This window comes from Orcinus orca, chromosome 7 (genome assembly GCF_937001465.1).
Source record: "Orcinus orca chromosome 7, mOrcOrc1.1, whole genome shotgun sequence".
Classification (NCBI taxonomy): domain Eukaryota; kingdom Metazoa; phylum Chordata; class Mammalia; order Artiodactyla; family Delphinidae; genus Orcinus; species Orcinus orca.
This window is the reverse complement of record NC_064565.1, coordinates 104,792,679-104,807,038: the sequence shown is the minus strand read 5'-3', so window position 1 is coordinate 104,807,038 and position 14,360 is coordinate 104,792,679.

The window sequence follows — 14,360 nt, the reverse complement described above, 5'->3', positions numbered from 1 at the left end:
GAATGAACCAAGTGTATCCCCTCAGGACTTTCTGTAAAAAATGTCGTCTGGCCGGCGGTTTGGATTACGTGTGCATTGGACATTTGTTTGATTGGTCAAAAGTGAACCTTTTGCAGTTGTCCACGGCAGAGCTGGAGCCAAAACCTGACATTGAGGCACTTCCCTTCCAATCAGCTGTAAATGGAGCAGGGTCTCCCAGGAGCGGGCGAGGGAGGAGGGGAACAGAAAGGACCCTTCCCATGGTTACTGATGGGAGCAGCAACCGCTTATAGAGTCAGTGTTGCCAGGAACCACCAGGACATTGAAAGCTACAGCAGGAAATGCTGCTTGTCCTTACATTTACATTTTCTTTTCATCATGTTGACATGAATGCAGTATGGCAAAAAGATAACTTATTCCAAATAGTGCAAGATGTTTCCCCTATGTAGCCCAGCCTCTGTGCCTGCACTTGTGTAGAGACACATGGAGACAAAGCACATGTGGCCAAATTATCTCCTCAGTTACATATGTACAACTACTAATGATTTCAATGGGAGTTGCCTGTAATAACCAAGGGTTGGATTTGGCCCATGCAATTTAAATTGAACTAAAGCCCAATTTGTAATACTTCAGTTGAAAACCAGCAGTGATTATAAGACTAGCATGTGATTAAAGCTTCACCTTCAAAATCTGCTGCCCAGAAATAGAAAAAGTTTAAAAAAATCATTATGTATTTTTTTCAACTTACAGTAAAGGATGAATTGTTAAAACTTCCAGCCTAAGAAAAGAATTAAAGTATTGGGGGAAATTGGATATTCAGGGTGGCTGTTTTTCATTACTCTGCAGCTAATGAAAAGAGTGAGACTTCAAATAGGATTCTGCTTTCATTGTTTCTGTTTCCCCACAAGAACTTTCATCACGTTTTTGGAAACCATATCTACAAATTTCTTCCTGAAGTCAGTCTAATCCTAGAAAACATTTTATGAATTTTCAAATTATTAATTCTAAATACTTTAAAATTCTCTATTGTTGTGTAATAAACTACCCCCAACAGTTAGTGGTTTAGAACAGCCATTTATTTTGCTCATGACTTTGTGGGGCAGGAATTCAGGGCGGGCTCTCTTGGGTCACTTGTCTCTGCTCCACCAGGCATCAGCTGGGGCAGCAGAGGCTGGAGGGCCCACCTCCAAGATGGCTTCTTCACTCACTCTTATGCCACTCTCTCTGTGTGTGTGGTCATTCCACATGGCTTGGGCTTCACACAGCACGGACATCTCAGGAAGTTCTCCTTTCTTCCCCATTGGCTATCTTCCAAAGGACAGGAAGTTGTCCCTGCAAGTCTAGTTAATGTCTCTCCTAAGACTGGGACATCATTTCCATCATATCTATTGGACAAGTCAGTCACAGGACCCACCCAGACTCAAGGGGTGGGAAAACAGATTCTGCCTACGGAAGGGGGAATGACAAACTTCCAGTGCAAACACATGTGGGAGATGGAAGATGTTGAGCGACCATCTTTAGAAAATATAATCTGCTACATTCTTAAGCTGAATTAGCTTAACATAGCCTTATTTTAACAGCCATTATAAGCTTCTGTATTCAGTTTATTTTAATTTTTTTATACTTTATTTTTTTGACCAAATCTTTTTTTTTTTTTTTTTTTTGGCTGTGTTGGGTCTTCGTTGCTGTGTGTGGGCTTTCTCTAGTTGTAGCGAGCGGGGGCTACTCTTCATTGTGGTGCACGGGCTTCTCATTGCGGTGGCTTCTCTTGTTGCAGAGCATGGGCTCTAGGTGCGTGGGCTTCAGTAGTTGCAGCACGTGGGCTTAGTTGCTCCTCAGCACGTGGGATTTTCCTGGACCAGGGATTGAACTCGTGTCCCCTGCATTGGCAGGCGGATTCTTAACCACTGCGCCACCAGGGAAGTCCCTGTATTCAGTTTATGATACCCTATTTGGTGAGCACAAAAACCAAATAGCATATCATTTCTTATTGTTAAATATGCAGAAACCATTCATTCTTTATACAGAATGAATGGCCGTATTTAAGTGTTCATTTAAAATTACTGATTTAATATAGATTAATATATATTATACTTATCATGTGCTAGATGGAAAGGTGGACAAAAATAAGTAGCCTAAGTTTAGAATCATGGAAGTTGACTGCTTAATTACCCCCCCCCCTTTTTTTTTTTTTCTGCGGTACGCGAGCCTCTCACTGTTGTGGCCTCTCCCGTTGCGGAGCACAGGCTCCAGACGCGCAGGCTCAGCGGCCATGGCTCACGGGCCCAGCCGCTCCATGGCATGTGGGATCTTTCCGGACCGGGGCACAAACCCCCGTCCCCTGCATCGGCAGGCGGATTCTCAACCACTGAGCCACCAGGGAAGCCCAGTTACCCCTTTTATAGATAAAAGGGTATGGTGAGATTGCCTAAACACACAGAGCTGATGTGTCTTAGTTTGGGTTTCCCCTAAAACAAACTCTAAGACAAGCATTTGGTCATAGTAGCTGATTTGGGAAGTGATCCGCGAAAGCAGATGTGAGGAAATGGGAAAAGTGACAGGGCAGGAGGAAACCCAACAAAAGGTGAGTCAGTGAGTGAGTTACCCATGCTCAGTCTCACTGGAAACCCCTCAAGAAACTGCGTGGAATGTACCTCGAGATGTGCAGACAGAGGTTGGAGAGCCGGGTTAATTTATCCACCAACTACCATCCTCCCTTGGTGGATGGTTGCCTCTGGCTGGGTACTTAATTCCTGCTGGCTGTTGAGCAAATCTTTGTGATGCCAGAGGAAGCCCTTCAGGAAGTGAGGAGAGATGCTGGTGCTGAAGGTGGGAAGTTGACTGTGCTGGAAACTGTCCATCATACCTGCTGGTGAACTCAGGTGTCTCCAGGAGATATGGGGCAGGGCATAAACAGCATCTGCTACATGGTTGATGATGGTACACTTAGTAGAATGGATTTTGAAGGGTCATAATCACTGTCATTTTGGGGGCACTTAATATATTCCAAGTGTTTTATATGTATTTTTATCGAAATACAGTTGAGTTACAGTGTTGTGTAGTTTCATGTGTACAGCTAAGTGATTCAGTTACACATATAAACATATGTCTGTATATATATATATATATATATATATATATATACACACACACATACACACACACATACTTTTTCAAATTCTTTTCCATTATAAGCTATTACAAGATATTGAATATAGTTCCCCGTGCCACAGGAACTTGTTTTTTATGTATTTTGTATATAGTAGTGTGTGGTAACCATACGTTTGTTTTCTGTGTCTGTGAGTCTGTTTCTGTTCTGTAAATAAGTTCATTTGTCTCATTTTTTTTTAGATTCCACATGTAAGTGATATCATGTGGTATTTGTCTGACTTACTTCACTTAGTATGATAATCTCTTTCATTGAGTTATCCTAGCAATCATATGGAATAAATATTAGTATTACCCGTTTTTATTAATTTGAGGAAGAAAGTGGGGCTCACAGAGGTTTAGTAAGCTCTCCAAAGCCCCTTGGATGGGAAGTGACAGAGCTGAGATGTGAACCTCCATCATTTTGTTGCCATCGTCCTTGCTCTTAACCATTGTCCTACTCGACAAACACAGTCGTGCCATCCCTATGGTATCTCATCTGGGCTCTTGCGGTGGTCTCCCAGCTCTTCTCTCAGTGGTCACTCTTGCCTCCCACAAGGCAGCTAGAGTGGTTTTTTAAAAACACAAACCCAAGTAACGTCTCTCTCCTCCACTAATTTCTCACTGCCCTTGGAATAAAATCCAAAAGCCATAGCAAGCCCCAGCATGATCTAAACCGCCCCCTTTCCCCTTCAGTTTCAACATGCCACATTCACGCTGGCTCCTTACATTCCAGTTGCACTGGCTTGGCCTCCCTTCTGTCCTCGAACCCCTACACTTGTTCATGCTTAGGGTCTTCACACTGCCCCTTCCTGCAGCATGGGATGCTCTTCTCCTGGATCTTTGTATGGCTGGCTCCTTTTTATCATTTCAGTCTCAGCTTAGATGCCATCTCCTCAGAGAAGGTCTATGGCCCATATTATGAACACAGCAAATCAGATTTCTGTAAGACTCACAGACTTCTGAGAGTCTTTGGTGGCTCCCTCTCGCTTTATCTAGAGGGGAAAATAAGACACACGTATAATTCACATATATTGGGTTGACCAAAGAGTTCGTCCCTATTTTTCTGTAACATCTTACAGAAAAACTCGAACGGACTTTTTGGCCAACCCAATATAAATACACACACACACACACACACACACACACACACACACACACACACATACACACAGACATATATACATACAGGGATATAAAGCTAGGTAGATAGATATAGATTGTTACAGCTATAACATGTTATATATACATATACATGTTATATATGCATATGTTATATAAATATGTAGAAAGATTTTGTTGTTTGTTTATAGGAATTGACTTTACTGTTTTGCATATTTGTCATTGAGCAGCATTTCTGTCCTGGTGTCATCAGCACTAATAAAACTTATTTTAATTAAGTCATACACCGAGACGTGTGTGTTTGTGTGTGTATATCTACACTCTAGGAGGAATGGTCTAAGGCAAGAATAATACACAAGTCCTTCACCGAGATCTTCCGTCATCTTTCTGATTTCGTCCTTGCATATGGACATCCTTGAACTGTTATTTTTAACAGATTTTTTATGGTATTATTTATATGCTATGTAATTCACACATTGTGAAATACAGTTCCGTGATTTTTAGTTAATTTAGACAGTGCACACCATCACCACCATCCAGTTTTAGAGCATTTCTGTCACCCCATAAAGAGTCCTTATTAATTCCCATTTACAGTGGATTCCCATTCTACCTCTAGCCTCAGATAGCCGCTGATTTGCTGTATCTCTATACTTTTGCTTTTTTAGGAATTTCATACAAATGAAATTTTACTACATGTAGTATTTTATGTCTGGTTTCTTCCACTTGGCACAATGTCTTCGGGTTCAGCCGTGCTGTTGCGTATATCAGTAGTTTATTCCTTTTTATTTTGTGGATAAATTGCATTTTTATCCATTCACTAATTGATGGACATTTTGATTGTTTTGGGGTTTTAGTTAGCCGTTATAAATAGCGCTCCTACGAAAATTTGAGTAAAAGTTTTTTCTGGGGACATATATTTTCACTTCTCTTAAGTAGATACCAGTAGTGTAATTGCTGGGTATATGGTAAGTGTGTGTTTAACTTTTTAAGAACCTGCCTGTTTTCCAAAGTGGCCACATCATTCTACATTCACACCAGCAACCTGCGTGTTTTGAGTTCTCCATATCTTTGCCAACACTTGGTATACTGTTCATCTTTTTGATTATATCTATTCTAATGGGTGTGTACTAGTATTTCCTTCTGGTTTTAATTTTCATTTCCTTAATGATTAATGACATTGAGCATCTTTTCATACACTTATTAGTTATTTGTATACCTTCTTTAGTAGAATGAAAACCCAATTTTTACTTGATTGTCTGTCTTTTTAAGTTTTGAGTGAGTATAATATTTTAAAAGTTCCTTTGTTTGTGGCTTTCTTCAATAGCATTAGAATTGTCCCTTGAATGATGGTGTCATGGTCAGATAATGTTAATACATTAAGTGGTCTTGGAGATCATTTCTAGTATTTCCTAAAGTGGTGCTCCAGGGAGGAATGTCTTAGGAGCTGTTGAAAGTGTTCCTTGGTTAAGAGTTCCTTTGGAGAGCTCTATTTACCGTATCCCACATCTTGGAAGGTCATAACATATGTCAGTATATTAAAGGCCCTGAGAAATTCTGTAATAACAACCTGTTAGCTCTTTAATCCAAGATCTTCTAAACTCACCTGAGCCTAGATCACATCAACAATTAAGTAAGACTAATGATATTAACATATTTATAAAGCAGAATTTTTCCAATCTGTGTTCCATGGACCTTGTTAATAGATGAAAGGTGAAAAAGGACATCCAGAGAGCTTAAATGATTTGTTCAACTTAGTGACAAAGTTGGTGGGTAGAACACAGATTTTTGGACAGCCACCCTAGTCCTCTTTCTTCACTGCTCCCTTGGGTTGCCACCAGCTACTGTCAAAAGCCAATAGAAAAGAAAACAAATGAAGTTGAAATATGTATGATCAATTCCAGCCAATGAGTTGACAAAGGATGCCTTCCAAAAGACCTCCTCTCACATCCAGCTGGTAGGGTACGTGCTATTCTACTAATATGCTTCTTTTCCATAATCTTTTGTTTTCAAAGGTTAATCTTTAATTTAAAAATTTATATATTTTTGTATTTATATTTTTATATAGATAAAAATTTATATATTTATCTGTGAAGTAGGGTTAGGGAGACCTTAGTCTGAAGCTCCTTTAATAGAACTGATTATAATACAGTAAAACATTGGGCCTTCCTCTACTTCCTCTTTTTCTTGCAGGATTCTTTGGTTTGTTATTTCAGTAACTACTTACTTATATCCAGGTATGTAACGGGCAAGGCCTTAGGGACAAAGAGAACAGCAGGGAACAAAGCAGAGTCCCTGTGCCCATGCGGTGGGTGTGAGGATAGAGACAATCAAGGAATAGGTAGATAGATGATGTTATGTCTGGTAGTGTTATGTGCTATGAGAAAAAAAATAAACAGGGAAAGGGGAAAGGGAATATTAATAATAGAGGGGGTGATTTTAGTAGAGCCTTGGATGAAAGGAGGGTAATAGTCATGTGACTATCTTTGGGAAGAAGGTATAAAGCACATGAATGGAAAATGTAAAATCTTGAGCCAAGGGTAGGCTTGGTGCCCTTGAGGGGGGCTAAGGGGAGTGAATGAGAGGGAGAGTGGAGGAAATGAATGGGGTTAGGTGGGTCACTAGAACCACAGCGGGGGATACAAAGAATTATAAGGTGCATTTGCTGCCCCCAAGGAGTTGATAACCCTGGAGGGTCAGGTGGGCATTGTTTAAAACCATGAAAACAACCTTTATGATTGAATTGAATTCAAAAATATCTGTTTTTCTACATGAATTTTCATGGCACTGATTAATAGTTGCTCCAAAAAAAAAAAGGTGGTAGGAAGGAAATTTCTAGATAATTTGGGGAATTGCTCACCACACACTCATCTTGGAGATTTACAATGTACATACCCACCCATCCCCAACCCCCGACGTGCAGATGGTTCTGAGACCTTCAGCAATGAAGAAATATCTTGACTTTTTAAAACTTCACGCATTTTACATCAGTTTATTTCATAAATTGATGACTCTCTCCTTGGATGATCAGAATTCTCAGGGATTGTTTTCTCTGGTTTCCAGTAGACATATTCTGTTCTGTTCACAGAAGGTGCTGAATGCAGCACATTTAATATGCACTAAGTCCATGGAACTAAAAAGGTATAATTAGGAGTTTTCAAAGTTTTATCTTTATTTAAAATTAGACAACTGACACTTTTTACTTTCAAGTACTCTCCAAATTTTTATCATGTCAGCTGTAAAGACCAAACTTAATAAAGATGAGAAATGTACAGTCTTATTAGATCCTGGTTCAACCGTTTGGATCCTCTAAAGTCTAGTCTTCTGATTTATGACTCATCTGAAACATAATAATTTAAAAAGTCCATCGTAACAAAATTGTTAAAATGCTAGATAAATTCCACTGTGGATATCAGATGAGAAATATACCTTCTATGAATGATATATTTCAAGACGCAAAAAGAGTGGAATTCACATGAAATGTTACGCGCTTCAGAATGAAATAATCCCTGATTCGTGCAGGGGGACCATAAACACGAATGTACGCACATTTATGGACACGAAACTGTGAGACTTGGCATGCGGCCCCCATCTGTGATGGCTTTTCTGAAAAGGACAATAAAGTCCACCTGTTCGACTTCCATTAGACCTGCAAGTGTAAGGCAGGCCAACGAGGTCCTGAGCCTACCTTTAATATGTGACTTTTGGAAATTGGTCTCATTACCTTGAACTCCACATCAGAGGAAACACAACTACTCAAAACAAATTTGTCAGGAAAAGCAGACAAATGAATAAAACGCTGGTTAACCAAGTCAATATCCTGCTTCCCTGCACAAGTACTTCTTCCTTGGGCATATGGTAATGGTCAGTGTGTGGTCTCTGCCTGATATTATGGAAACAATGCTCGTAAACAATTGGGCTTTCATACTGGGGGCCTTGGGGAGGCTGTGCCTTCATACGGGCACCACGCAGGTGGGTGCTTTTCTGAAGTCCTGCAGCAGAAAGAACGCCATCCTGGGAGGGGGTAGACGTGGATATTCAATAAGACACTGGGTTAAGGAGTTGTGTGAAATTAGGAAAGCCGTACCTTCTCTCCTGGCTTCAGTTTTCTTGTCTGAAGGGAATTTTGAGTTCTGAAAGCTCTGTGACCCTACATTTTTTATGCCAGAATTATTTCCACGTTATTGTTCCTTTCAATGGCTTTAAGGCCAAGTAAATAAAAATAATTAAGAAACTCACTTTGGCAAATGTTTCACGTTTTTATATTCAATATTGCATCTTTTGGAACCAAAAACCCAAAGTCTCAAATTATTATTTCACTATCTCTCGCACTACACTTTTAAGCCGTACAGGAATTTCAGAGTACTCTTAGATATGTGTTGATCTCCCTGTGCTTTTTTTGGATAGCCCATTATACCAGCTCTCAGCGGGACCCAGAGATGGTTTACTTCTCCCATTTCTCCCAAATTGGGGCCACATGGCCTTCACACTGAGTTCCTGTTGGAGGAAAATGGGATTTTAATCTATGAGACTTAATTACCATAAGGGTTGGTCTGTTCTTCTACTGAAACCAGAGTCCACTTCTCTTAGTTTCAGCCTCTCCAAAAAGCCCACCTACTGTAATTAGAAGGGAGGACCTCTGTGCCCCAAATGCCTGTGCTCCCTGACTTAATCTGTTACTTCCCCACTTCCTCCTGATTGCTTGCATGTCGGCCACTTTCCCAACATCTACATTTGTGTTTTCACATTCTCTGTGTGTAAGAGAGAAAGAGATCCAGCACCAGTATCAGTGTCCTCTGACGCATGTCTGCTCCCCAGGATCAGTTTCACCCTCTTATTTGAAACACTGAGGTTAAATATCCAGGTGGAGAGAGACCACGATGGGAGGTTGCATGACAAGTTAAATAATTTTCTAGGGAACATCGAGGAATCGTCTCAGTTCTTTGACTGCTTGGCAATTTTGTTTCACTGCTTCTTGCCTTTTTCTGTTTTTGTAATTCTGTTTTATTGGCAATTTCTCACGGTGAGTACACTGGTAGTCTTGGTGACATGTTGATTGTATTCAGGTCTTTAGGACAAGGAAAATTTCTTGTAATGTTCATGAGCTTGTAGATGTTAAGATGAGAACCTTCTTTTGCACTGCCTCGTGTTTCCATGGTGTGGGAGTTGTGCGTTGGAGGAAAACCCCTATTGTTCACTGTCCCACTTTCATTGGTCTCCAGGGCATAAAGAGGGGCTTTCTGATGGGTTAGTTTGGGAGAAAAAACATGATAGAGCCCTTTCCTCCTCTCTCTCTCTGTTTCTCTGTCTCTGTCTCTCCTTTTTATACATCTATCATACTGCAGACACCGTGCATTCATTCCGGTCTACTGCTGGCTAGGGGGTTTGTATTTGCCCAGCTCCAGAGACCAGAGAAATGCACAATCCTGTTAAATTCAAAGGTGAAGTATCAACACTTTCAGTCATCACTTTAAAGCCACATCCTCCCAAATAGCCTTGCTTCCTCCTCCTTCTTCTCTTTTTCTTTTTCATAAGTAATAAACCTAATATATTGGTCTCCAAGTATCTGATTCCTATGTCTTTCAGTTTTCTCTGAACTCTGGAGGGGTGCTTGGCCCTCAGTCCCCTTAAGTTTGGAGACGAATGGCTTCTTCTGCTCCTACATTTTCCACTTTTTAGAAGATTCTATTAGACTGAAAGAAACTTCCAGAAACTTTTTACAAATAGAAACTAGATTAGTCTTTCAGAATCAATTAAGACAAATAACAATGATGCTAGGGAAGTTTACTTAGCAACATAACAATCATCAGGATGGAATGATTTAATCATCTCCACCTAAAATGGAAATAGGAATAATGACCCAGCCTCAATTTTCAGACATGTTTAAGTGAGTAAACATATGTCCTTTGGGGCTGCAGTTTTCCAGCAATCATTTTCTGTTTCTTACCCACCTGTACCACAGTAGGGATTAGTTGAAAACTTTCAATACACATCCTACCCCACACATGCCATGTGGGAAATGCAGAGTATAAAGAACACAATTTCTAGCTTTCAAAACAAACATGAAAAGGGATATTACACAGCGTGGCCCTGGAACATGGAGGAGCGCGTGTAATAGTTATGGATGTGCGCAGAATTGTGGATGTTGACTAGATAGAAAACTGGCTTGGGACAAGTGAGAGACAGGGTTTCAGAGGTGATCCTTGCATGCCCAGATGCTTGCGTAGGGCATTCTGTAATGTTCTTCCAGGAGCGTCCGTACTATGTATGGATTTTGCTTTTAAATTTTAGCTTTCGGAGGCAAAAAAATTTCCATACAGTATTGTACTTTAGTGATACTGAGATTGTTTGACGACTAAGGAAAAATGGCAGCTAATAAAGGTCTCCTAGAAGAAATTTTTTTCCATGAAGCTTTAAGTTGACCTGAAAAGTCTAACCTTTATTAAGGTGGAATCATTTTGGAAATAGAGGTGTATTTTCAGAAATTTCACTTGTTTTTCAAATGTTTCAACATTTCTTACAATTATGAAGATACGTATGAATGGAAAGAGTTTCCAAAAGCTTCGACTTTTCTCATAAATATTGTACATGGCAACTGATAGAATATTTTTCTTTCTCCGGTGCTCCTGGCAAACCTTTTCAGTCCCTGGAGAATAAAGCAGAGACTGAAAACATTGGGGTAATGCCTTCTCTGGTTGTATAGGTCAAGAAGGCTTTATCCAGGCCATTTCTGATAGCAGCCCCTCCCACCCTCATGCATGTCGTTTTGGTTGGAGATTGAATTTTTGTCCTCGATTTGGCACCCTGTTCTGCTGGCGGGGACTCTTTCCTGTGCACCTGTGAGAGTGCTCAAGGAAGCAATTCACAGTTGTTCTTGGACTTCTTGGAGAATTCACAACAGCCTGATTTTAAAAACATGGGTGCTGGAGCACTGCCTGACCGTGAAATGTTTTTGAGGTGTTATTATGTTTTGCAAGGCCCGCATTTTAGACACACAAATAAATAAAAAGTTCGAAATGGAGCCATGCATAGGTAGAAAGAAAATATCTGAAAAGCAGTAATAAAATGTTGAAAGTAATTGGATGTGTGGAGAATTGTGTCTTGGACTGTCTTCTTTTATGATTCGGAAAAAAAAATTACTGGGCTTAAGAGAAAAGTAGAGTAAATGCATTTATACTGATGTTTCTCCAGCAGATTCTTTTTTTTTTTTTTTTTTAATTTTATTGGAGTAGAGTTGGCTTAAAATGTTGTTCTAGTTTCAGGTGTACAGCAAAGTGAATCAGTTATACATATACGTATATCCACTTATTTTTAGATTCTTTTTCCATATAGGTCATTACAGAGTATTGAGAAGAGTTCCCTGTGCTATACAGTAGGTCCTTATTAGTTATCTATTTTATATATAGTAGTGTGTCATTTGTAGCAACATGGATGGACCTAGAGATAGTCATACTGAGTTAAGTAAGTCAGACAGAGAAAGACAAATATGATATCGCTTATATGTGGAATCTAAAAAGAACGGTGCAGGGCTTCTCTGGTGGCGCAGTGGTTGGGAGTCCGCCTGCCGATGCAGGGGACGTGGGTTCGTGCCCCGGTCCGGGAAGATCCCACATGCCGCGGAGTGCTGGGCCCGTGAGCCATGGCCGCTGAGCCTGCGTACCGCAAAAAAAAGAATGGTGCAAATGAACTTCTTTACAAAACAGAGTCACAGATGTAGAAAACAAACTTATGGTTACCTGGGGGGTATCTTTTCATGTGCCTGTTGGCCCTCTGTATGTCTTCCTTGGGATTGACATATCCAGCAGATTTCTTTACAGTCAGCTCAACTTAAAGTCATGTTGGTTTCATTGAAAAATAGTTCTGTATATCTGGCAAGGATGTGTTCTTCAAGGAAGCATGTATCTTTGGGAGAGGTGCACGTGGGATAGAGGAGGGAGAAGGCAGTATCCACTGGCAGAGAGATGGCTCCTGGTGTGGAGGGCATGGCTCATTGGCTCCCTAACATCCACTTCACCTCTGCCCCACTGTAGAGCTGCACTTGGTTTATGTAGGATTGATCTTCAGCTCTAGTTTATTGGGTGGACATTGAAGGGCCTGACCCCAGAGTAATTCTGCACCACTCGCTGCTGTAGTGAATGGTTCACAGGTGAACATATTATAAATAGAGTGAAGTTGAGGTCAGTTGTAGAATTAGAAGCATCTTCTAAATGGGTGGTCTATAGATGTGAGGCCTGGAATTGTTATAGCCATTTTGCTACCAAGAGAGAGGAAGCCAGCTTGAATACAACCCAGCTAAGACTAAGCCAGCCAATGCATATTATTTTCTTGGTCACTGAGATTACTTCAGAGGTGGACACAGGATTAGACTTGGTCCTTAAGAGAGAATATGATGACATTTGTTCAGTGATTGAGAGGACGTAATTCTCACTTCTGTGTGTGATGTGGTTTGAGAATCTAAGGCCATTTTGCCTCAGGAAGGTGGAGGAAGGTGACCTGAAGCCAGATTCAGCACACGGAGGAGGCAGAGTCTGAACAACTGTAGAGAAATGGGGCTGACACCTTGATCAAACCTCTCCTGAAGGTTTTTTTAATTGAAATATATTTGACATACAATATTACATTAGTTTCATGTGTACAATATAGTGATTCAACATTTGTATACAGGGTGAAATGGTCACCACAGTAAGTATAGTCACCATCTGTTACCATACAAAGTTAAAACAATGTTCGTGACTTAATATCCCATGCTGTACATTATAGCCACATGACTTATTTATTTTACAACTAGAATTTTGTACTTCTTGACCCCCTTCACCCATTTTTGTACTCCCCCAACTTTCCTTCTTTTAGGGAGGAGACAAACACTAGTTTGTTCTCTATATCTATGAGTCTGGGTTTTATTTTTTTGGTTTTGTTTTTTAGATTCCACATATAAGTAAAATCATGCAATATTTGTTTTTCTCTGTTTGCCTTATTTCACTCAATACCCTCAAATTCCATCCATTTTGCTGCAAATCGTAAGGTTTGTTTCTTCTTTTATGGCTGAGTAGTACTTCATTGTATATATATGCTACATCTTTATTCATTCATACCTTGATGGACACTTAGGTTGTTTCCATCTCTTGGCTATTGAAAATATACTGCAGCGAACATGGGGTGCATATATCTTTTTGAATTAATCTTTTGTTTTCTTGTAATTGATACCAGTAGAAATGGAATTGCTAGATCATATGGTAGTTCTATTTTTAATTTTTTGAGGAACCTGCATACTCTTTACATAGTGGCTGCAACAATTTACATCCCCACTAACAGTGAGTGAGGGTCCCCTTTTCTCCACATCTTGCGACACTTGTCATTGCTTGTCTTTTTGATAATAGCCATTCTGACAAGTGTGAGGCGATATTTCACTGTGGTTTTTATTTGCTTTTCCATGATGATTAGTGACGTTGAGCATCTTTTCATGTGCCTGTTGGCCCTCTGTATGTCTTCTTTGGAAAAATGTCTATTCAGATCCTCTGCCATTTTTTAATTAGTTTTTTTTTTGTTATTGAGTTGAACGAGTTCTTTAAACATTTTGGATATTCATCCTTTATCAGATACGTGATTTGCGAATATCATCTCCTGTTCAGTAGATTGCCTTTTCATTTTGTTGATGGTTTCCTTTGATGTGCAGAAGCTTTTTAATTTGATGTAACCTCCTGAAGTTTTTTGCTTCTCTCCACTTTGAGTTTTGTGAGCCAGTAATTTCTGTTACAAATAAATGAGTTGTTTGAGTTGGAAACATTAGTTGATTTAAATGAACTTGAATCAATGTTACTCCCTAAAGAGAAGTTAACACACTATCCTGTTATATGCTATCATACATACAAAAATGCACATTACTTTTTTAGGTGTCCTAAGAAGAATATTAACATGCAAAGGACAAAAACCAGTAAAACAGGCACATTTAAATCTACACCTTCACTATGTAGGTCAAATGCCACAGTCACTTAGTTTCAACTGATTTACTGGAGAAAACACAAAAGCATATAATAAGAATCAGATGTACTACAAGTTGCATATAACTAATTGGATTCAACAAAATCTTGGAGATGTTTCTGCTTGTTTTTTTGAGC